The 23,936-nt window shown below is 48.0% G+C and overlaps 2 non-coding genes and 1 pseudogene across 2 annotated transcripts; 1 reads left to right on the forward strand and 2 right to left on the reverse strand.

Annotated features, from left to right (window-relative positions):
- Positions 1-15,870: 15,870 nt before the first annotated feature.
- LOC139257759 (histone H2A-like) lies at positions 15,871-17,651 on the forward strand (annotated as a pseudogene).
- A 5,337-nt stretch (positions 17,652-22,988) lies between these two features.
- trnas-gcu (transfer RNA serine (anticodon GCU)) lies at positions 22,989-23,070 on the reverse strand. The gene has a single exon. It is a non-coding gene; the product is annotated as a tRNA-Ser (tRNA).
- A 244-nt stretch (positions 23,071-23,314) lies between these two features.
- On the reverse strand, positions 23,315-23,404 carry trnar-ucg (transfer RNA arginine (anticodon UCG)). The gene is given in 2 exon segments: positions 23,315-23,350; positions 23,368-23,404. It is a non-coding gene; the product is annotated as a tRNA-Arg (tRNA).
- Between the last annotated feature and the right edge of the window lie 532 nt (positions 23,405-23,936).

Genomic DNA, 23,936 nt, shown 5'->3' on the forward strand with positions numbered 1-23,936 from the left:
CATGACCCATGTAAGAAACTTGTTCTAACGTGCGATGCGTCGTCCGATGGGGTCGGGTGTGTTTTGCAACATGTGAATGCCAATGGTCAGTTACAGCCGGTAGCTTATGCCTCCAGAAGTCTGTCCCAGGCAGAAAGGGGCTGCGGGATGGTAGAAAAGGAAGTGCTAGCATGTGTATATGCAGTAAACAAAAATGCACCAGTACCTGTTTGGCTGGAAATTTGAGCTGGAGACAGATCACAAATGCCTAACGTCCCTTTTGGCCGACAAAAAGGCCATAAATGCGAATGCGTTGGCCCGCATACAGAGGTGGGCACTTACGTTAGCCGCCTATGTATATACAATTCAGCACAGACCGGGCACTGAAAACTGCGCCGATGCACTCAGCAGGCTCCCACTAGCCACCACCGAGGGGGCAACTGAGCATCATGCTGAGATGGTCATGGCTATTGAAGCTTTCGAAAGCGAATGTTCACCTGTGACAGCCCGTCAGGTTAAAGTCTGGACAAATAAAGACCCCCTACTGTCTTTAGTTAAGAAATGTGTCGTGAATGGGGACTGGGCAGCCACGTACAGGGCATGCCCTGAGGAATTTAAACCGTTTCATCGGCACAAGGATGAACTCTGGATTCAGGCCGATTGCCGACTATGGGAAAAGCGAGCAGTCATGTCCCAGAGGGGCAGAGAGGTGTTTATCAGTGAACTTCACAATGGGCATCCGGGCACTGTCATGATGAAGGCAATTGCCAGGTCACACATTTGGTGGACAGGGATAGATGCAGATCTGGAACTTTGTGTTCGCAGGTGCAACACGTGTGCTCAGCTGGTCAACGCACCCAGGGAAGCCGCCATTAGCCCCTGGTCCTGGCCCACCAAGCCATGGTCACGCATCCATGTGAACTACGCAGGTCCTTTCATGGGAAAACATTTTTTGGATGTAGTAGACGCCTACTCTAAATGGATTGATTGTGCCATTTTAAATTCAAGCACATCCTCTGCAACCGTAGAAAGTATACGGGCAATGTTCGCTGCCCATGATGTACCGGATGTCTTGGTAAGCTACAATGGCCCGTGCTTCACAAGCACTGAATTCCAGGACTTCATGGCAGGCAATGGAATCAACCATGTCAGAACGGCACCGTTCAAGCCGGCCTCAAACGGCCAGGCGGAACGAGCAGTGCAGATAATCAAACAGGGGATGCTCAGAATCCAAGGGGGTTCCCTACAAAGCCGCTTATCACGCCTCCTGTAGGCCAATAGATCCCGGCCACACTCACTCACAGGGGTTCCACCCGCAGAGCTGCTAACGAAAAGGAAGCTCAAAACGCGGTTATCCGTAATACACCCCACTATGAAAGAAATTGTTGAGAGCAGGCGTCAGTCACAATGTGACTATTATGACAGGAATGCGAGGGCGCCATGTATTGATGTCAATACACTGTTTTTTCCTTATTTACGCTGCAGGGCCCAAATGGCTTGCAGGCACTGTGATTGCCAAAGAGGGGAATTGGGGTTTTGGTAGATAACTTACCAATGGACAAATCTGCCGTAAACTAGTGGATCAAACTAAAAGGAGGATCAGCAACCGCATAGAAGAAGCAGAGGAAGAACACGACGTAGAGTTTACTCCACCACAGGTGACCAAACATCGGAACCAAGTGGAGGAGAGCCCAGTAACTGTGGGCAGTCCGGACAGGCCTGAGGCATCGCAAACAGCAGACACTCAGGCCAGCGCCCAACAACCGGAACCCCAACTCAGGCGCTCTACAAGGGAGTGTAAACCACCAGAGAGACTTAACCTGTGATCTCAATAAGAATTTGGGGGGAGGTGATGTCATGTATTCAACTATCATTGTCACCCATGTATAAGCTGACCGAAGTTGTACACCTTGAGAACATTGACCACAATGGGGTGAACTTGTGGGAGACACTCCTAACCTTGACTTTCAAGTATAAAAGGAGGAGCTCCACCCACCTTCATCACTTGAGGTATTGGTAAAAAAGGTAACTGGTCACAGAGTGACCTTCTCTCAAGTATGGGCCTCGTGTGCATTTATACAGTATCGTAAGGACATATCAGATTTGGTGTCACAATGTAAGTGGTCCCTGGATTTGGTGTCACTATGTAAGGGAAGCCTGGAGTGTTGTCAACAGCACCTGTGGACAACCCCGCAGACCAGCAACGCATTCAGCACAGAATGATCCCACTAAAATCTATTCCCAATTAACACTACCCATATTAATTCACCAGAAACAGCCCCGTGCCTGCAAAGAACTGCAGCCCCGCATTTAGCTTCGGTGGAATACACAATACCAAACATTTTAAAGAAAAAGGAAACCCATCATAGTTCAAGAAAGGCGATTATTGGGCAGTAAATACCCCTCACTCATACAACTCATTCACCTCTACTCTCCAACTCCCCCTCGCCAACTACTCTTTCGCCCCTACTCTCCAAACCCCTCACCCAACTCCTCTATCACCACATTTCTTTCAAACCCTCACCCCAACTCCTCTTTCACCCTTCTCTCCAAATCCCTCCCCCAACTCCTCTTTCACCCCGACAATTTCATTTTCAACATCACTTACACAAGTCATCCACACTGGAGGTAAATCTGAGGAGCTTCTGTGTGATGGTGAGGTGATCACTGGACAATAAAGTGCAGAGACTGATGGGTGCTGCTCATTACCCTCGGTGAGATTTAATCCCCTTACCACTGAATACTGCACACAGATGGTCACCTTGGTAACGGAATGGTCATTGTGACATCACTTTCTAAACAAGGGCACACAGGACAATGGGTCATCAATAAATGGTAAAGGGATTAAACACTCTGCAATTACATTGTAAATAATAGGAAATAAATGCTGAAAAATAACTGGCGAAGATAATAGCTTATCTCTGTGAAATTCACGAGCTAACAATACGAATGATGTGTTTAGTTTACACACACACACACACACTTACACATATATATATAGCAAAGACTTTGTGTACACACTTTTCAGTTGTTGTACTTAAGCTGATGCAATATGTTTTATTAGGTCTTGCTGCGTCAGGATATAAAGATACCGCACGCTATTGCTCCTCCTGCTGCCTGGGGGAATGGAGCAGATATTTAAAGGGACATGGACTCCCTTTTCTCTGCCTAGTTATACTTCAAAGAACAGTCTAGTTTATCTCGCAGTGTCGGAGGACTTCACAAGCCGAGCTCCCATTAACAGTTGCTCCCTTCTGTATTGTGCAGTGATTGTAAAGCTGTATATTTTCAGTGACTTGAGCCTTTCTATAATGTCTCAATTGTATTTGATGATCCATTTGAATTGCTTTTCTAACTTGAAAGGATTTAAGAATTATGCATTGTGACGAAGGATTTGTTTAAAGGTGGATTTAAATTTGTTTGAAAATATTCTTTCTAACCCTCCCCCAACCCCACAAATTTTAGAACACTCTGCAATACTGACTGGGAAGCTCCCAAGTTCGGTCCTTGATCTGAGCTATTAGTTGTTCTCAGTCAAGGCAGCAATTCAGGGGTTCTAATTGTCCTCACTACCACTGGGTTAAATATAAGTAAAAATTTTCCAGTGCCCTTGCTCTTGATACCGATCCAGTGATATCAACTGCGAAGTGTGTGGATGTCACTTGAGGGCAGGATTGAACTCGGGTCTGATGCCTATCACAGTGGAAATTTATATCTTGTTCTTAAAGTAACAACTTTTGTAACCTCCATTTGCAGGGTATTAGAAGGGGAGGATCTGCAGCTTGGAAACTCAAACCAATCATCACGTCAGTATTTGAGGGAATCATCAGTTTCATCAGGATCACCTTATCATCAGTCTTTGGAAAAACACCAATCACAGCGAGGAGAAACAGGACATATGTTCTGTGTATGGATGTATCTTCAACCTGTCGTCTAGCCTGTGAGAATCGTGTGCCCAGCTGACTCAACACTGTGAATGTGGGGACAGTGGGAATGGATGCAGATGCGCGTCGGGTGAAAACACATCAGGGAGAGGCCGTTTACCAGCTGAGTGTGGAAAGAGATGCAGTCGCTTATCTCAACATCTGCTGTAGGCACATGCTAAGTCCTGTCACTGAAAGTGATTAACAGACTGGATTTTGTGTTCAGTGATCTCGGGCGTGTTCGCTATCCCTAACCTGGACACCAAGGCAAAGAGAGGCATTCTGGAAGGTGTGGGGAACTGGAACTTGTCTCTGAGAGTAATCAAAGGCATGGGAACTGAAACAATCGAGAGTTAGAAGGAGAAAAGGCCCCAAATGGAGCAGTCAGAAACAGGACATCAATAGTCGCCTCTTATCATAGAGACATCAAATATTGACACAGTGTGTAATTTGAAATATCAAAATATTAAACTCCAGCCCAGTTTTCAGAATGATTAACATCAGCAGAAACAAATCCCAACTGACAGAACGAACACGATTCAGTCAGAATGTGATTAACAGCAGTAATAACAGTAGAACCCAACCCTTGCAGTCACTTGTGAACTCGCAATTCAGATAATTGAATGAATCTCTTCCCACACTTCCCCAGTGTGAACTCTCTGGAGATTCAGCAGATGATGGAGTGAAACCCTACCCACACACGGAGCAGGTGAATGGCCTCTTCCCGGTGTGACTGTGCCAATGAATTTCTACATCAGACGGGGAGCTGAATCTCTCCCCACAGTCTCCACATTCCCACGGATTCTCCATGGTGTGGGTGGCCTTGTGTCTCTCCAGTTTGGACGATCAGTTGAAGATTTGTCCACACACACAACACGAGTAGCTTCTCTCTGCTGTGAATGGTGCGAAGTTCTTTCAGGCTGTGTAACTGGTTGAAGCTCTTTCAAGTGCACTGGAAAAATCTCATTCAGATGTTTGTGTGTCGTGGTGCTTTCCCAGATGTTTGAAATATTTTCCCACAGAGAGAAGAGACAAACATTCCTGCTTCCACATTCAAAGGCCGAGGATGTTGACCATTTCCACCTTACATGGTTGGGTTCAGACCTGCAGCAGCTGTGTGCAAAGTGAGAATAAAATCAATGAGAGGCTGATTTTCTCTGCTGGCCACTGGGTCTTTTGTGCTGGCCCAATAGGGTGAGACTGTGTTGCCCGATAGGCTGATCCTGGGCTGGCCCAATAGGATGAGCCTGTGCTGCCAGATAGGGTGAGACTGTGCTGGCCCAATATGGTGAGACTGTGCTGGCCCAATAGTGTAAAGCTCTGCTGGGCCGATCGGGTGAGCCTGTGCTGGGCCAATAGGGTGAGATTGTGCTGGCCCGGTAGGGTGAGCCTGGGGGCTGGGCCAATAGGGTGAGCCTGGGCTGGGCCAATAGGGTGAGACTGTGATTGCCCGATAGAGTGAGACTGTGCTGGCCCGATAGTGTGAGACTGTGCTGGCCCAATAGGGTTAGTCTGAGCTGGCCCAACAGTGTGAGCCTCTGCTGGCCGATAGTGTGAACCTGTGCTCGCCCGATAGGGTGAGACTGTGATGGCCCGACAGGATGAGCCTGTGCTGGCCCAATATTGCGAGACTGTGCTGGCCCGATAGTGTGAATCTGTGCTGGCCCGATAGTGCGAGCCTGGATTGGCTCGATAGGGTGAGGCCGGGCTAGCCCAATAGGGTGAGCCTGTGCTGGCTCAATGGGGTGAGCCTGGGCTTGCCCGAGAGGGTGAGGCCGGGTTGCCCCAATAGGGTGCATCAGTGCTGGCCCAATAGGGTGCGATGTCTGCTGTATAGCGTGCACATCTCTGAGCCATACAGAGGTGGTGTATTACACAGCCCTGCAGACCAAGTGCTTGCTGAAAGCTTTGAACTTAAATTGCTGGAGAAATACCATCAACGATGTCTTCAAAAGATCCTGCAAATCCCCTGGGAGGACAGATGCACCAACGTTAGCGTCCTTGACCAGGCCAACATCCCCAGTATTGAAGCACTGACCACACTCGACCAGGTCCGCAGGGCGGGCCGCAATGTTCACAAGCCTGACACAAAACTCCCAAAGCAAATGCTCTAGTCGGAACTCCGACATGGCATGCGATCCTAAAGGTGGGCAGAGGATGCGTTTCAAGGACCCTCAAAGCCTGTCTGATAAAGTGCAACATCCCCACCGGCACCTGGGAGTTCCTGGCCAAAGACCAACCTAAGTGGAGGAAGTGCATCCGGGAGGGCATTGAGCATCTCGAGTCTCATCGCATAAAGCATACCGAAATCTAGCACAGGCAATGGAAGGAGCGTGCAGCAAACCAGTCTACAGAACTTTTCCTTCAACCACCGTCCATCCCAACTGGGACAGGGACTGTAATTCCCGTATTGGACTGGTCAGTCACCTGAGAACTCACTTTTATGGTTGGATCAAGACATCCTCGATTTCGAGCTACTGCCTATGATGATGATGAATAGGGTGAGCATGGGATGGCCCAAAAGGGTGAGCATGGGATGCCCAATAGGGTGAGGCAGGGTTGGACCAATAGGATGAGCCCAGGCCCAGGGTCACCAGACAACAATCAGACAGCAAGGCAATCTTTCTGGGGCCATTGACCTGGGCACAAACATGTGATCAATCAAACTGACATACACCCTGAAGCCCCGCCCACACGTTGTCCCTGCACAAAGGACCGCACATGCGCCGTGAGACCCGCCCTGACCAAGATGGCGGCCGCTGAGCCCGCTCCCTGCCCGGGAAAAAGTTACCACCAAGAAAGTAATCAAGAAATCATCACCGAAGGGCGGCAAGAAGCGCAGAAGGTGGAGGAAGGAGAGTTACTCCATCTACATCTACAAAGTTCACCCTGACACCGGCATCTCCTCCAAGGCCATGGGCATCATGAACTCGGTTGTGAATGATATTTTGGAGCACAACGCGAGTGAGGCTTCCCGCCTGATCCATTACAACAAGCGCCGCACCATCAGCTCCCGGGAGATCCAGACCGCCGTGCGCCTGCTGCTGTCCGGGGAGCTGGCCAAGCACGCCGTGTCGGAAGGGACAAAGGTGGTGACCAAGTACACCAGCTCCAAGTAAAACTGCACGCTGTCCTGAGAGATCAAACCCAAACACAACGGCTCTTTTAAGCGCCACCCACAACCTCTCTGAAAGAGCTGCACAAACCCATCTCCCTTTAGACTCAATTTACTGTAATTATTTCCTGAACAAGTGGGTGGGGACCTTTGCAGTTCCAGCTGTAGATTTAGTTTTAATTTCTCAGATAACTGATTTTACTGTCCGGTTCTTCCTTTTCCCGCCCTAAACTACAAACACGGTCCCTGGTCGCCCTTTTCCTTTGCTCTCAGACCCGTTCATTTGCAGCGCCTGCCAAAGAATTAGAAACTTGTTTTCGGGTGATACTCAGACTTTAGCCACCTCGTTCTCTCTCACGCCTTCTTCAATTCAAAAGAACATTCTACTTAGGAGTCAATCAGTTTATTAACCTTCGAGTCCGAATGTAACAACCCAGAATGGGAGTTCTGACAGAGACCAGAACCGGGGCCGTTTGAACACTCTGTCCCTCTTCCCTTTTCACGGAAGGACTCCCAGTTCTGGTCTCACTGCTGCCTGTGCGGGGGATCGATCGATAATCTATGAAATCCAACTTTTACAAAGATTGAGTGGATTGTGTCCCGTTACAGAATAAGTGGGGAGTGATTCCCTCCCATTACATATAGTTTGAAACTGAACCCAAATTTAATCCTGATTGTAACAGCCTGGAATTTACAAGTGAAATGTGGATTAAGACAAAGGGAAACAAAAAAGTGTTTGGAAATATGTGGCTAATGGGGAAGTTACTAATATAATCCGAAATTTTAACAATTATTGGCGGGATTTTTGAATTTCTAAATCCTTCGAAGACTGACTGTTCAGAACAGTCATTTCCGCCCAGGTTTCTTTGGTGGGCTAAGCAGGCTGCGATTGGTCATCGGAAAGGACTAATGAAATTCACCACAGAGCGACCAATCACAAGTTCTCTCCCTGCATTCCTCCAGAAGGTAAAAGGCAGATGTGGGAGGAGTTTCTCATTCTTTCCATGATAGTGTAGATTGTGGAACTGTCTCGAGGATGAAAAACCGGCGGTAAAGATCGGGCCAAGGCCAAGTGTCGCTCCTCCCAGGCCGGACTGCATTTCCCTGTGGGCCGTGTTCACAGGCTCCTGCGGAAGTGGAACTACGCTGAGCGTGTGGGTGCCGGAGCCCCGGTCTACATGGCTGCTGTGCTCGAGTATCTGACCGGCTGAAATCCTGGAGCTGGCCGGCAAACCGGCCCGCGACAACAAGCAGACCCGCACCATCCCCAGACACCTGCAGCTGGCCATCCGCAACGACCAGGAGCTCAACAAGCTGCAGGGAAAGGTGACCATCGCTTAGGCCGGGGTGCTGCCTAATATCCAGGCTGTGCTGCTGCCCAAGAAAACCACCAGTGTGTCCAAGAGCAAGTAAAGCGGACAGGATTTAATCTAATAAACCAAAGGCTCTTTTCCGAGCCACCCACAGTATCAATGTAAGGGCAGGTTAATGCTCTCTGGATCACAATTGTCCCAGATCTAAATTAACTTTGAATCTCTGCAATTAAGCGGTTAGTTTCCTGATCAGAAATGACCCTCAGACATTGTCGGTTATAAACTGGTCACTGCTGACAGACAGTGCAACAGGTTTGCTGTTGTAAAATCCTGCTGTAAGGTACCATAAATCATTTCTGGCCTGCGAGGCGGTAAACTTACCCCGATTGCGATGGCCGGGTTGGTCTTCGACTGAAAAAGGTGAAGTGCATCTTCATAGCTCCAGAGGTAGAATTCCTGCGGATGAGGGTAGCAGCAGACGGGATCAACCGACTGTGTCCAAAACGGAAGCGATCCAGAGAGCAGCCAGACCGCGTAACACGACGGAGTTGCATTCATTACTGGGGCTCCTGAATTATTTTGCTCACTTTCTTCCCAAGTTGACACGCTGTTAGAGCCGCGACACGTGCTCCTTCACAAAGGTCGTGAATGGTTCTGGGGAGACAGCCGGGAAAGGGCTTCTGATAGAGCACAAAATTTGTTATGCTCCAACAATCTGTTAACGCTATATGACCCATGTAAGAAACTTGTTTTAACATACGACGCATCGTCCTATGTGGCCAGGTGTGTGTTGCAGCATGTGAATGCCAATGGTCAGTTTCAGCCAGTAGCTTATGCCTCCAGATGTCTGTCGCAGGCAGAACGGGGCTACGGGATGGTAGAGAAATAAGCGCTTGCATGGATATATGCTGTAAAAAAAATGCACCAGTACCTGTTCCGCAGGAAGTGTGAGCTGGAGACAGATCACAAACCCCGAACGTCCTTTTTGGCCGACAACAAGGCCATAAATGCAAATGCATTGACCCCCATACAGACGGGCCACTCACGTTAGCCGCCTATGACTACACAATTCATCACAGACCGGGCACTGAAAACTGCACCGATGCACTCAGCAGGCTCCCACTAGCCACCACCGAGGGGCCAACCGAGCATGCTGCTGAGATGGTCATGGCTGTTGAAGTTTTCGAAAGCGAAGGCTCACCTGTGACAGCCCGTCAGATCAAAATCTGGGAAAATCGAGACCCACTACTGTCTTTAGTCAAGAAATGTGTCCTAAATGGGGACTGGGCAGCCAAGTACGGGGCATTCCCTGAGGAATTCAAACCATTTCACAGACGCAAAGATGAACCCTCGATTCAGGCCGATTGCCTACTATGGGGAAACCGTGTAGTCATGCCCCAGATGGGCAGAGAGATGTTCAACAGAGAACTCCACAATGAGCACCCGGGCATTGTCATGATGAAGGCAATTGCCAGGTCACACGTTTGCTGGCCAGGGATAGATGCCGACCTGGAATTTTGTGTTCACAGACGCAACACATATTCCCAGCTGGGCATTGAGCCCAGGGAAGTCCCCCCTTAGCCCCTTATCCTGGTCCGCCAACCATGGTCATGTATCCATGTGGACTACGCAAGTCCTTTCATGAGAAAAAATGTTTTTGGTTGCAGTAGACGCCTACTTCAAATGGATCGATGTGACATTCTCAATTCAAGCACATCCTCCGGCAAGGTAGAAAGTCAACGTGCAATGTTCGCTGCCCATGGTCGACCGGACGCATTGGTCAGCGACAATGGCCCGTGCTTTACAAACATTGACTTCCAGGACTTCATGGCAGGAAATGGTATCAACCATGTCAGAACGGCACCGTTCAAGCCGGCCTCAAATGGTCAGGTGGAAGGAGCAGTGCAGATAATCAAACAGCGGATGCTCAGAATCCAAAGGGGTTCCCTACAAAGCCGCTTATCATGCCTCCTGTTGTCCAATAGATCCCGAGCACACTCGCCACAGGGGTTCCACCCGCAGAGCTGCTAATGAAAAGGACACTCAAAACCAGGTGATCCATTATACGCCACACCATGAAAGAAATTGTTGAGAGCAGGCGCCAGTCACAATGTGACTACCGTGATGGGAATACGAGGGCGCGATGTATTAATGTCAATGACTCTGCCTTTGTCCTCAACTACGCTGCAGGGCTTAAATAACTTGCAGGCACTGTGATTGCCCAAAGAGGGAAATAGGATTCTGATAGTTAAACTTACCAATGGACAAATCTGCCGCAAACACGTGGATGAAACTAAAAGGGGGTTCAGCAACCCCATAGAAGAAGCAGAGGAAGAACACGATGTAGAGTTTACTCCACCACAGGTGACCAAACATCGGAACCAAGTGGAGGAGAGCCCAGTCACTTTGGGCAGTCCGGACAGGCCTGAGGCATCGCAAACAGCAGACACTCAGGCCAACGCCCAACAACCGGAACCCCAACTCAGGCGCTCTACAAGGGAGTGTAAACCACCAGAGAGACTTAACCTGTGATCTCAATAAGACTTTGGGGGGAGGTGATGTCATGTATTCAACTATCATTGTCACCCATGTATAAGCTGACCGAAGTTGTACACCTTGAGAACATTGACCACAATGGGGTGAACTTGTGGGAGACACTCCTAACCTTGACTTTCAAGTATAAAAGGAGGAGCTCCACCCACCTTCATCACTTGAGGTATTGGTAAAAAAGGTAACTGGTCACAGAGTGACCTTCTCTCAAGTATGGGCCTCGTGTGTATTTATACAGTATCGTAAGGACATATCAGATTTGGTGTCACAATGTAACTGGTCCCTGGATTTGGTGTCACTATGTAAGGGAAGCCTGGATTTGTTGTCAACAGCAACTGTGGACAACCCCGCAGACCAGCAACGCATTCAGCACAGAATGATCCCACTAAAATCTATTCCCAATTAACACTACCCATATTAATTCACCAGAAACAGCCCCGTGCCTGCAAAGAACTGCAGCCCCGCATTTAGCTTCGGTGGAATACACAATACCAAACATTTTAAAGAAAAAGGAAACCCATCATAGTTCAAGAAAGGCGATTATTGGGCAGTAAATACCCCTCACTCATGCAACTCATTCACCTCTACTCTCCAACTCCGCCTCGCCAACTACTCTTTCGCCCCTACTCTCCAAACCCCTCACCCAACTCCTCTATCACCACATTTCTTTCAAACCCTCACCCCAACTCGTCTTTCACCCTTCTCTCCAAATCCCTCCCCCAACTCCTCTTTCACCCCGACAATTTCATTTTCAACATCACTTACACAAGTCATCCACACTGGAGGTAAATCTGAGCAGCGTCTGTGTGATGGTGAGGTGATCACTGGACAATAAAGTGCAGAGACTGATGGGAGGCTGCTCATTACCCTCGGTGTAATTTAATCCCCTTACCACTGAATACTGCGCACAGATGGTCACCTCGGTAACGGAATGGTCATTGTGACATCACTTTCTAAACAAGGGCACACAGGACAATGGGTCATCAATAAATGGTAAAGGGATTAAACACTCTGCAATTACATTGTAAATAATAGGAAATAAACGCTGAAAAATAACTGGCGAAGATAATAGCTTATCTCTGTGAAATTCACGAGCTAACAATAAGAATGATGTGTTTAGTTTACACACACACATACACATATATATATAGCAAAGACTTTGTGTGCACACTTTTCACTTGTTGTGCTTAAGCTGATGCAATATGTTTTATTAGGTCTTGCTGCGTCAGGATATAAAGATACCGCACGCTATTGCTCCTCCTGCTGCCTGGGGGAATGGAGCAGATATTTAAAGGGACATGGACTCCCTTTTCTCTGCCTAGTTATACTTAAAAGAACAGTCCAGTTTATCTCGCAGTGTCGGAGGACTTCACAAGCCGAGCTCCCATTAACAGTTGCTCCCTTCTGTATTGGGCCGTGATTGTAAAGCCGTTTATTTTCAGTGACTTGAGCGTTTCTATAATGTCTCAATTGTTTTTGATGATCCATTTGAATTGCTTTTCTAACTTGAAAGGATTTCAGAATTGTGCATTGTGACGAAGGATTTGTTTAAAAGTGGATTTAAATTTGCTTGAAAATATTCTTTCTAACCCTCCCCCAACCCCACAAATTTTAGAACACTCTGCAATACTGACTGGGAAGCTCCCAAGTTCGGTCCTTGATCTGGGCTGTTAGTTGTTCTCAGTCAAGGCAGCAATTCAGGGGTTCTAATTGTCCTCACTACCACTGGGTTAAATATAAGTAAAAATTATCCAGTGCCCTTGCTCTTGATACAGATCCAGTGACATCAACTGCGAAGTGTGTGGATGTCACTTGAGGGCAGGATTGAACTCGGCTCTGATGCCTATCACAGTGGAAATTTATATCTTGTTCTTAAAGTAACAACTTTTGTAACCTCCATTTGCAGGGTATTAGAAGGGGAGGATCTGCAGCTTGGAAACTTAAACCAATCATCACGTCAGTATTTGAGGGAATCATCAGTTTCATCAGGATCACCTTATCATCAGTCTTTGGAAAAACACCAATCACAGCGAGGAGAAACAGGACATATGTTCTGTGTATGGATGTACCTTCAACCAGTCGTCGAGCCTGTGAGAGTCGTGTGCCCAGCTGACTCAACACTGTGAATGTGGGGACAGTGGGAATGGATGCAGATGCGCGTCGGGTGAAAACACATAAGGGAGAGGCCGTTTACCAGCTGAGTGTGCAAAGAGATGCAGTCGCTTATCTCAACACCTGCTGTAGGCACATGCTAAGTCCTGTCACTGAAAGTGATTAACAGACTGGATTTTGTGTTCAGTGATCTCGGGCGTGTTCGCTATCCCTAACCTGGACACCAAGGCAAAGAGAGGCATTCTGGAAGGTGTGGGGAACTGGAACTTGTCTCTGAGAGTAATCAAAGGCTTGAGAACTGAAACAATCGAGAGTTATAAAGGAGAAAAGGCCCCAAATGAAGCAGTCAGAAACAGGACATCAATAGTCGCCTCTTATCATAGAGATATCAAATATTGACACATTGTGTAATTTGAAATATCAAAATATTAAACTCCAGCCCAGTTTTCAGAATGATTAACATCAGCAGAAACAAATCCCAACTGACAGAACGAACACGATTCAGTCAGAATGTGATTAACAGCAGTAATAACAGTAGAACCCAACCCTTGCAGTCACTTGTGAACTCGCAATTCAGATAACTGAATGAATCTCTTCCCACACTTCCCCAGTGTGAACTCGCTGGAGTTTCAGCAGATGATGGAGTGAAACCCTACCCACACACGGAGCAGGTGAACGGCCTCTTCCCGGTGTGACTGTGCCAATGAATTTCTGCATCAGACGGGGAGCTGAATCTCTCCCCACAGTCTCCACATTCCCACGGTTTCTCCATGGTGTGGGTGTCCTTGTGTCTCTCCAGTTTGGACGATCAGTTGAAGATTTGTCCACACACACAACACGAGTAGCTTCTCTCTGCTGTGAATGGTGCGAAGTTCTTTCAGGCTGTGTAACTGGTTGAAGCTCTTTCAAGTGCACTGGAACAATCTCACTCAGATGTTTGTGTGTCGTGGTGCTTTCCCAGATGTTTGAAATATTTTCCCACAGAGAGAAGAGACAAACATTCCTGCTTCCACATTCAAAGGCCGAGGATGTTGACCATTTCCACCTTACATGGTTGGGTTCAGACCTGCAGCAGCTGTGTGCAAAGTGAGAATAAAATCAATGAGATGCTGATTTTCTCTGCTGGCCACTGGGTCTTTTGTGCTGGCTCAATAGGGTGAGACTGTGTTGCCCGATAGGCTGAGCCTGGGCTGGCCCAATAGGATGAGCCTGTGCTGCCCGATAGGGTGAGACAGTGCTGGCCCAATAGGATGAGCCTGTGCTGCCCGATAGGGTGAGACTGTGCTGGCCCAATATGGTGAGACTGTGCTGGCCCAATAGTGTGAGCCTGTATTGCCCGCGAGGGTGAGACTGTGCTGGCCCAATTGTGTAAAGCTCTGCTGGGCCGATCGGGTGAGCCTGTGCTGGGCCAATAGGGTGAGATTGTGCTGGCCCGGTAGGGTGAGCCTGGGGGCTGTGCCAATAGGGTGAGACTGTGCTTGCCCGATAGAGTGAGACTGTGCTGGCCCGATAGTGTGAGACTGTGCTGGCCCGATAGTGTGAGCCTGTGCTGGCCCAATAGGGTTAGTCTGAGCTGGCCCAACAGTGTGAGCCTCTGCTGGCCGATAGTGTGAACCTGTCCTCGCCCGATAGGGTGAGACTGTGATGGCCCGAAAGTGTGAACCTGTGCTGGCCCGACAGGATGAGCCTGTGATGGCCCGACCGGATGAGCCTGTGATGGCCCGACAGGATGAGCATGTGCTGGCCCAATATTGCGAGACTGTGCTGGCCCGATAGTATGAATCTGTGCTGGCCCGATAGTGCGAGCCTGGATTGGCTCGATAGGGTGAGGCCGGGCTAGCCCAATAGGGTGAGCCTGTGCTGGCTCAATGGGGTGAGCCTGGGCTTGCCTGAGAGGGTGAGGCCGGGTTGCCCCAATAGGGTGCATCAGTGTTGGCCCAATTAGGTGCGATGTCTCCTGCAGAGCGTGCACATCTCTGAGCCATACAGAGGGGGTGTATTACACAGCCCTGCAGACCATGTGCTTGCTGAAAGCTTTGAACTTAAATTGCTGGAGAAATACCATCAACGATGTCTTCACAAGATCCTGCAAATCTCCTGGGAGGACAGATGCACCAACGTTAGCGTCCTTGACCAGGCCAACATCCCCAGTATTGAAGCACTGACCACATTCGACCATGTCCGCAGGTCGGGCCGCATTGTTCACAAGCCTGACACAAAACTCCCAAAGCAAATGCTCTAGTCGGAACTCCGACATGGCATGCGATCCTAAAGGTGGGCAGAGGATGCGTTTCAAGGACCCTCAAAGCCTGTCTGATAAAGTGCAACATCCCCACCGGCACCTGGGAGTTCCTGGCCAAAGACCACCCTCAGTGGAGGAAATGCATCCGGGAGGGCATTGAGCACCTCGAGTCTCATCGCCGAGAGCATACCGAAATCTAGCACAGGCAACGGAAGGAACGTGCAGCAAACCAGTCTACAGACCTTTTCCTTCAACCACCGTCCATCCCAACTGGGACAGAGACTTTAATTCCCGTATTGGACTGTTCAGTCACCTGAGAGCTCACTTTTCGAGTTGGATCAAGACATCCTCGATTTCGAGCGACTGCCTATGATGATGATGAATAGGGTGAGCTTTGGATGACCCAATAGGATGAGCCTGTGCTGGCCCAATAGGGTGAGCCAGGGTTGGACCAATAGGATGAGCCCAGGCCCAGGGTCACCAGACAACAATCAGACAGCTCGGCTCTCCTTCTGGGGCCATTGACCTGGGCACAAACATGTGATCAATCAAACTGACATACACCCTGAAGCCCCGCCCACACGTTGTCCCTGCACAAAGGACCGCACATGCGCCGTGAGACCCGCCCTGACCAAGATGGCGGCCGCTGAGCCCGCTCCCTGCCCGGGAAAAAGTTACCACCAAGAAAGTAATCAAGAAATCATCACCGAAGGGCGGCAAGGAGCGCAGAAGGTGGAGGAAGGAGAGTTACTCCATCTACATCTACAAAGTTCACCCTGACACCGGCATCTCCTCCAAGGCCATGGACATCATGAACTCGGTTGTGAACGATATTTTGGAGCACAGCGCGGGTGAGGCTTCCCGCCTGGTCCATTACAACAAGCGCCGCACCATCAGCTCCCGGGAGATCCAGACCGCCGTGCGCCTGCTGCTGCCCGGGGAGCTGGCCAAGCACGCCGTGTCGGAAGGGACAAAGGTGGTGACCAAGTACACCAGCTCCAAGTCAAACTACACGCTGTCCTGAGAGATCAAACCCAAACACAACGGCTCTTTTAAGCGCCACCCACAACCTCTCTGAAACAGCTGCACAAACCCATCTCCCTTTGGACTCAATTGACTGTAATTATTTCCTGAACAAGTGGGTGGGGACCTTTGCACTTCCAGCTGTAGATTTAGTTTTAATTTCTCAGATAACTGATTTTACTGTCCGGTTCTTCCTTTTCCCGCCTTAAACTACAAACACGGTCCCTGGTCGCCCTTTTCCTTTGCTCTCAGACCCGTTCATTTGCAGCGCCTGCCAAAGAATTCGAAACTTGTTTTAGGGTGATACTCAGACTTTAGCCACCTCGTTCTCTCTCACGCCTTCTTCAATTCAAAAGAACATTCTACTTAGGAGTCAATCAGTTTATTAACCTTCGAGTCCGAATGTAACAACCCAGAATGGGAGTTCTGACAGAGACCAGAACCGGGGCAGTTTGAACACTCTGACCCTCTTCCCTTTTCACAGAAGGATTCCCAGTTCTGGTCTCACTGCTGCCTGTGCGGCGGATCGATCGATAATCTATGAAATCCAACTTTTACAAAGATTGAGTGGATTGTGTCCCGTTACAGAATAAATGGGGAGTGATTCCCTCCCATTACATATAGTTTGAAACTGAACCCAAATTTAATCCAGATTGTAACAGCCTGGAATTTACAAGTGAAATGTGGATTAAGACAAAGTGAAACAAAAAAGTGTTTGGAAATATGTGGCAAATGGGGAATTTACTAATATAATCCGCAATTTTAACAATTATTGGCGGGATTTTTGAATTTCTAAATCCTTCGAAGACTGACTGTTCAGAACAGTCATTTCCGCCCAGGTTTCTTTGGTGGGCTAAGCAGGCTGCGATTGGTCAACCGAAAGGACCAATGAAATTCACCACAGAGCGACCAATCACAAGTTAGCTCCCTGCATTCCTCCAGAAGGTAAAAGGCAGATGTGGGAGGAGTTTCTGATTCTTTCCATGATAGATGATAGATTGTGGAACTGTCTCGAAGATGAAAAACCGGCGGTAAAGATCGGGCCAAGGCCAAGTCTCGCTCCTCCCGGGCCGGACTGCAGTTCCCTTTGGGCCGTGTTCACAGGCTCCTGCGGAAGGGGAACTACGCTGAGCGTGTGGGTGCCGGAGCCCCGGTCTACATGGCTGCTGTGCTCGAGTATCTGACCGGCTGAAATCCTGGAGCTGGCCGGCAACGCTGCCCGCGACAACAAGAAGACCCGCACCATCCCCAGACACCTGCAGTTGGCCATCCGCAAAGACCAGGAGCTCAACAAGCTGCTGGGAAAGGTGACCATCGCTCAGGGCGGGGTGCTGCCTAATATCCAGGCTGTGCTGCTGCCCAAGAAAACCATCAGTGTGTCCAAGAGCAAGTAAAGCGGACAGGATTTAATCTAATAAACCAAAGGCTCTTTTCCGAGCCACCCACAGTATCAATGTAAGGGCAGGTTAATGCTCTCTGGATCACAATTGTCCCAGATCTAAATTAACTTTGAATCTCTGCAATTAAGCGGTTAGTTTCCTGATCAGAAATGACCCTCAGACATTGTCGGTTATAAACTGGTCACTGCTGACAGAGAGTGCAACAGGTTTGCTGTTATAAAATCCTGCTGTAAGGTACCATAAATCATTTCTGGCCTGCGAGGCGGTAAACTTACCCCGATTGCGATGGCCGGGTTGGTCTGCGACTGAAAAAGGTGAAGTGCATCTTCATAGCTCCAGAGGTAGAATTCCTGCGGATGAGGGTAGCAGCAGACGGGATCAACAGACTGTGTCCAAAACGGAAGCGATCCAGAGAGCACCCAGACCGCGTAACACGACGGAGTTGCATTCATTCCTGGGGCTCCTGAATTATTTTGCTCACTTTCTTCCCAAATTGAGCACGCTGTTAGAGCCGCGACATGTGTTCCTGCACAAAGGTCGTGAATGGTTCTGGGGGGGACAGCCAGGAAAGGGCTTCTGATTGAGCACAACATTTGTTCTGCTCCAACAATCTGTTAACGCAATGTGACCCATGTAAGAAACTTGTTTTAACATGCGATGCATCGTCCTATGTGGCCAGGTGTGTGTTGCAGCATGTGAATGCCAATGGTCAGTTTCACCCGGTAGCTTATGCCTCCAGATGTCTGTCCCAGGCAGAATGGGGCTACGGGATGGAAGAGAAGTAAGCGCTTGCATGGATATATGCTGTAAAAAAAATGCACCAGTACCTGTTTCGCAGGAAGTGTGAGCTGGAGACAGATCACAAACCCCGAACTTCCCTTTTGGCCGACAACAAGGCCATAAATGCAAATGCATTGATCCCCATACAGACGGGCCACTCACGTTAGCCACCTATGACTACACAATTCATCACAGACCGGGCACTGAAAACTGCACCGATGCACTCAGCAGGCTCCCACTAGCCACCATCGAGGGGCCAACCGAGCATGCTGCTGAGATGGTCATGGCTGTTGAAGTTTTCGAAAGCGAAGGCTCACCTGTGACAGCCCGTCAGATCAAAATCTGGAAATATAGAGACCCACTACTGTCTTTAGTCAAGAAATGTGTCCTAAATGGGGACTGGGCAGCCAAGTACGGGACATTCCCTGAGGAATTCAAACCATTTCACAGATGCAAGGAGGAACCCTCGATTCAGGCCGATTGCCTACTATGGGGAAACCGTTTAGTCATGCCCCAGATGGGCAGAGAGATATTCAACAGAGAACTCCACAATGAGCACCCGGGCATTGTCATGATGAAGGCAATTGCCAGGTCACACGTTTGCTGGCCAGGGATAGATGCCGACCTGGAATGTTGTGTTCACAGATGCAACACGTATTCCCAGCTGGGCAATGCGCCCAGGGAAGTTTCCCCTTAGCCCCTGGTCCTGGTCCGCCAACCATGGTCATGTATCCATGTGGACTACGCAAGTCCTTTCATGAGAAAAAATGTTTTTGGTTGCAGTAGACGCCTACTTCAAATGGAACGATGTGACATTCTCAATTCAAGCTCATCCTCCGCCAAGGTAGAAAGTCAACGTGCAATGTTCGCTGCCCATGGTCGACCGGACGCCTTGGTCAGCGACAATGGCCCGTGCTTTACAAACATTGAATTCCAGGACTTCATGGCAGGAAATGGTATCAACCATGTCAGAATGGCACCGTTCAAGCCGGCCTCAAATGGTCAGCTGGAACGAGCAGTGCAGATAATCAAACAGTGGATGCTCAGAATCCAAAGGGGTTCCCTACAAAGCCGCTTATCATGCCTCCTGTTGTCCAATAGATCCCGACCACACTCGCTCACAGGGGTTCCACCCGCAGAGCTGCTAATGAAAAGGACACTCAAAACCAGGTGATCCATTATACGCCACACCATGAAAGAAATTGTTGAGAGCAGGCGCCAGTCACAATGTGACTACCATGACGGGAATGCGAGGGCGCGATGTATTGATGTCAATGACTCTGCCTTTGTCCTCAACTACGCTGCAGGGCTTAAATAACTTGCAGGCACTGTAATTGCCCAAAGAGGGGAATAGGATTCTGATAGTTAAACTTACCAATGGACAAATCTGCCGCAAACACGTGGATTAAACAAAAAGGGGGTTCAGCAACCCCATAGAAGAAGCAGAGGAAGAACACGATATAGAGTTCACTCCTCCATAGGTAACCGAACTTCGGAATCAAGTGGAGGAGAGCCCAGTCACTGTAAGCAGTCCGGACGGGCCTGAGGCACCGCAAACAGCAGACACTCATCCAACCTGGAGAGACACAATGACACCTGCTCCATGGAGAAATCATGGAAATGTGGGGACTGTGGGAAGGGATTCAGTTCCCCGTCTGATCTAGAAATTCATCATCACAGTCACACTGGGGAGAGACCATTCACCTGCTCTGTGTGTGGCCAAGGTTTCACTCAGTCATCTGATCTGCTGAAACTCCTGCGAGTTCACACTGGGGAAGTGTGGGAAGGGAGTTACTCAGTCATTTGAATTGCGAGTTCGCAAGTGACTGCAGGGGTTGGGTTCTACTGTTATTACTGCTGTTAATCACATCCTGACTGAATCGTGTTCATTCTGTGAGTTGGGAATTGTTTCTGCTGATGTTAATCACCCATAAAACTGGGCTGGAGTTCAATATTTTGATATTTCAAATAACACAGTGTGTCGATACTTGATGTCTCCATGATAAGAGTTGACAAATTGATGTCTTGTTATCGAAAGCTTCATTTTGTGCCTTTACTCCTTTCTAACTCTAGATTGTATCAGTTCTCAGACCTTTGGTTTCTCTCAGGACAAGTCACAGTTCCCCATACCGTCCAGAGTGTCTTGATGTCCAGGGTAGGGGTAGCTAACACGCCCAGGATCATTAAACACAAAACCCAGTCTGTAAATCACTTACAGATACTGGAATTTTCGTGTGTCCACAGCATCTCTCTCACCTTCAATGTGTGAATAGAGTATCACCCCTGGAAAGCTGGTTTCAATTTAAATTTGAATCCACTCAGTAAATATATTTTTTAAAATATCTACAAGTAAACCGATCACTTCAACTAATTGGCAAAGCTTTACAGTCAACTAGATGGACAAGTAAAAACATCGCGGCCCAATAGCACAGCTCGATATTCACAGGAGAAAGTCTGTTATCTAAGTCCTCAATTGTCAGTTGGTGAGATGAGAGACTGAATCTCTTTCCACACTCAGCTGGTAAATGGCCTCTCCCTGATGTTTTTCCACCCGACGCCCATCTGCATCCATTCCCACTGTCCCCACATTTACAGTGTTTAGTCAGCTGGGCACACGAGTCTCACTGGTTGATGAATGGTTGAAGTTCTATCCACACACAGAACATGTGTACTGTTTCTCACCGCTGTGATTGGTGTTTTTCCAAAGGCTGATGATAACGTGATCCTGATGAATCCAGAGAATCTCTGAAATCTTGATGTGATGTTATGTTTGAGTTACCAAGCTGCAGATTCTCCCCTTCTAATATCCTGCAAATGTAGATTACAAAATTTGTTACTTTAAGTGCAGGATAGAAATTCAGAACAGACAAGTCTAGTTTCTATCGGACATTCTGTCCCCCTCCTGTCCCTCCAAAGCTGTAAAAGCCTTATTCTAGTCACTCTCCCTCCATCCTTATTGTCCAAAATCAACTGCGAATTACTTTCTCCAGGAAGTGCTGAATCTGGCTGGGTGCAATTCCACAGAAATGTGTTAACCTCTGGTGCTTCACCATCAGTCGACTCAGTGAGTGTCAGCAGGATTTCCACTGTGGTAGGCATCAGAGCCGAATCCAATCCTACACCCAAATGACATCCACAGACCTCCCAATTGATGTCACTGGATCAGTATCAAGAGCAAGGTCAGTGGCTAATTTTTACTCATATTTAGCGCAGTGGTACTGAGGACAATTATAACCCCTGAACTGCTGCCTTGGCTGAGATCAACTAACAGCCCAGATCAAGGATCGAACTTGGGAACATCCCAGTCAGTATTGCAGAGTGTTCCAAAATTTGGGGGGTTGAGGGAGGGTTGGAAATAATATATTGAAACAAATTTTACTTCTACTTTAAACAAAACCTTCGTCACATTGCACAATTCTGAATTTTTTCCAAATTAAACAAGCAAGTCAAATGGATTATAAAAACAATGTGCCATTTTAGAAAGGTTCAAGTCACTGGAATAGACAGCTTCACAATCACAGCACAATACAGAAGGAAGTGAATGTGAATGGGAGCTCGGTACGTGAAGTCCGCCGACACTCTGAGATAAACTGGACTGTACCTTTAGATATAAATAGGCAGAGAAAAGAGAGTCCCTGTCCCTTTAAATAGCTACCCCATTCCCCAGGGCGATGGGAGCAGCAACGGCGCGCTATCTCTTGAGATACTGACACAGCAAACACCGCGGGATGGGTTCCCGCAGGTTCCTAAAGACCTAAGAAATACAATTGCATCAGGTTAAGAAGAACAACTGAAAAAAATGCACACTGAGTCCTTGCTATGTGCGTGTGTGTGTAAGCAAAACACATTATTCTTAATCTTTGCTAGAGATAAGCTATTATCTGCACCAGTTATTATCCAGCATTTTATTACCGATCATTTACAATGTAATTGCAGAGTGTTTAATTCATTTCCCATTTATTGATGACCCATTGTCTTGTGTGCTATTGTTTAGAAAATGATGTCAGAATGACCATTCCTATACCAAGGTGACCATGTCTGTCCGCAGTATTCAGTGGGAAGGGGATTAAATCGTTATTCTGGGATTTGGATGCTGTGGGAACATCGGCGCAAAATCACACGTTTTAATATGAAATATGGCTGTTTTCTCACATGTCGAGCGGTTGTGAGAAGCGGAACTTTGAGTAAAAAATGGCGGGGCTCGTCCGGGATTTGGCCCGGGACCTCTCGCGTTTCAAATGTGATCATTCGTAAGCGAGAATCATAGCCCGAGAACAACGAGCCGCCGACAGTGAAAAGCGCAGCTCTCAGATTCTGATGGTAGTGAGAAAAGATATTGGACCCATCGTGCTTGTGTTGTCCCTCAGAGACCTATCTAATTAGTCCCCCTCGCCATTGTCCTGCAAATGTCATCCTTTTGACGAATATATTATTAATTTGAGACATGACATGAGCAAAGTACAGCATCCTTTTAAGAAAAAGAGGAATTTGCCGATGAGGTTAAATGTGAATGACAAAACGACCAGGCAGGTCAAAGCTGTAGGACAACGACGACGAGGATGGGATTCGAACCCATGCGTGCAGAGCTCAATGAATAAGCAGGCCATCGCCTAAACCTCTCGGCCACCTCGTCCACTCCATAGCTCATTTTCAGCGATTCAATCTCCTGCTTTTTGTATCCAAACAATAATAATGTGCAAGAAAGTCCGCTTCACAGCTTGCCCTGTCGTGCATGCAGATCGACAATGATGAAAATGTGCCATTCGATTCCATCAGCAAACAGACTTCCTTCACTTCAGGTGAGTGACTGGAAGAGATGGTTGGTTTCTCAGTAGAATCGCAACAAAGAATATAAAATTTCAGGCAGTGAGCGAATACGACAGCAGCAGGACTCGAACCTGCACTATTCTGATAATTTCGTGGTTTGCGATCGAAGTCAGACGCCTTACCCATTAGGCCACGCTGCCTCTGACATTAGCGTATGTTGTGCTGTTGTGTATATTGGGAGCAAATTCGGGGCAACTGCAATATCAAGGAGTGGATTTCGGAAAAGATGAGCATATTTCGAATGAATGAACAGGCGCACTGCGATCTGGGTGCGCACCGGCGCAGGCAACCCCAAGGAGAAAATCTGTTTTAAAGGGAAAGATTATGAACCGGAACTGACAACCGGCCCGTTTAAACAGACACAGAATGATCCGCGACTACAAGGGACATCCCTTTTACCCAGATGCAGAATTACCCTTGACTGACGGCAGTTGCCTTTTAAAAGAATTAAGTGAGATTTCTATCTTCAGGACCACGCGGGGCTCAGACGGTTATTGAAGCCACAGGTGATAGACAGGCAGGAAGCAGGGAGCGACCTAAAACCAGCCCAGACTGAAATATATATATATTTTTAACATTTTAAGAAAACAAATAGGTTTAAATTTTGTTTTTAAAAAATTGAATTTGATTTGTTTTAAATAAATAAATAATTGATTCATAATCTATGTATTT

The sequence above is a fragment of the Pristiophorus japonicus genome, unplaced genomic scaffold (assembly GCF_044704955.1).
Source record: "Pristiophorus japonicus isolate sPriJap1 unplaced genomic scaffold, sPriJap1.hap1 HAP1_SCAFFOLD_91, whole genome shotgun sequence".
Taxonomy (NCBI): domain Eukaryota; kingdom Metazoa; phylum Chordata; class Chondrichthyes; family Pristiophoridae; genus Pristiophorus; species Pristiophorus japonicus.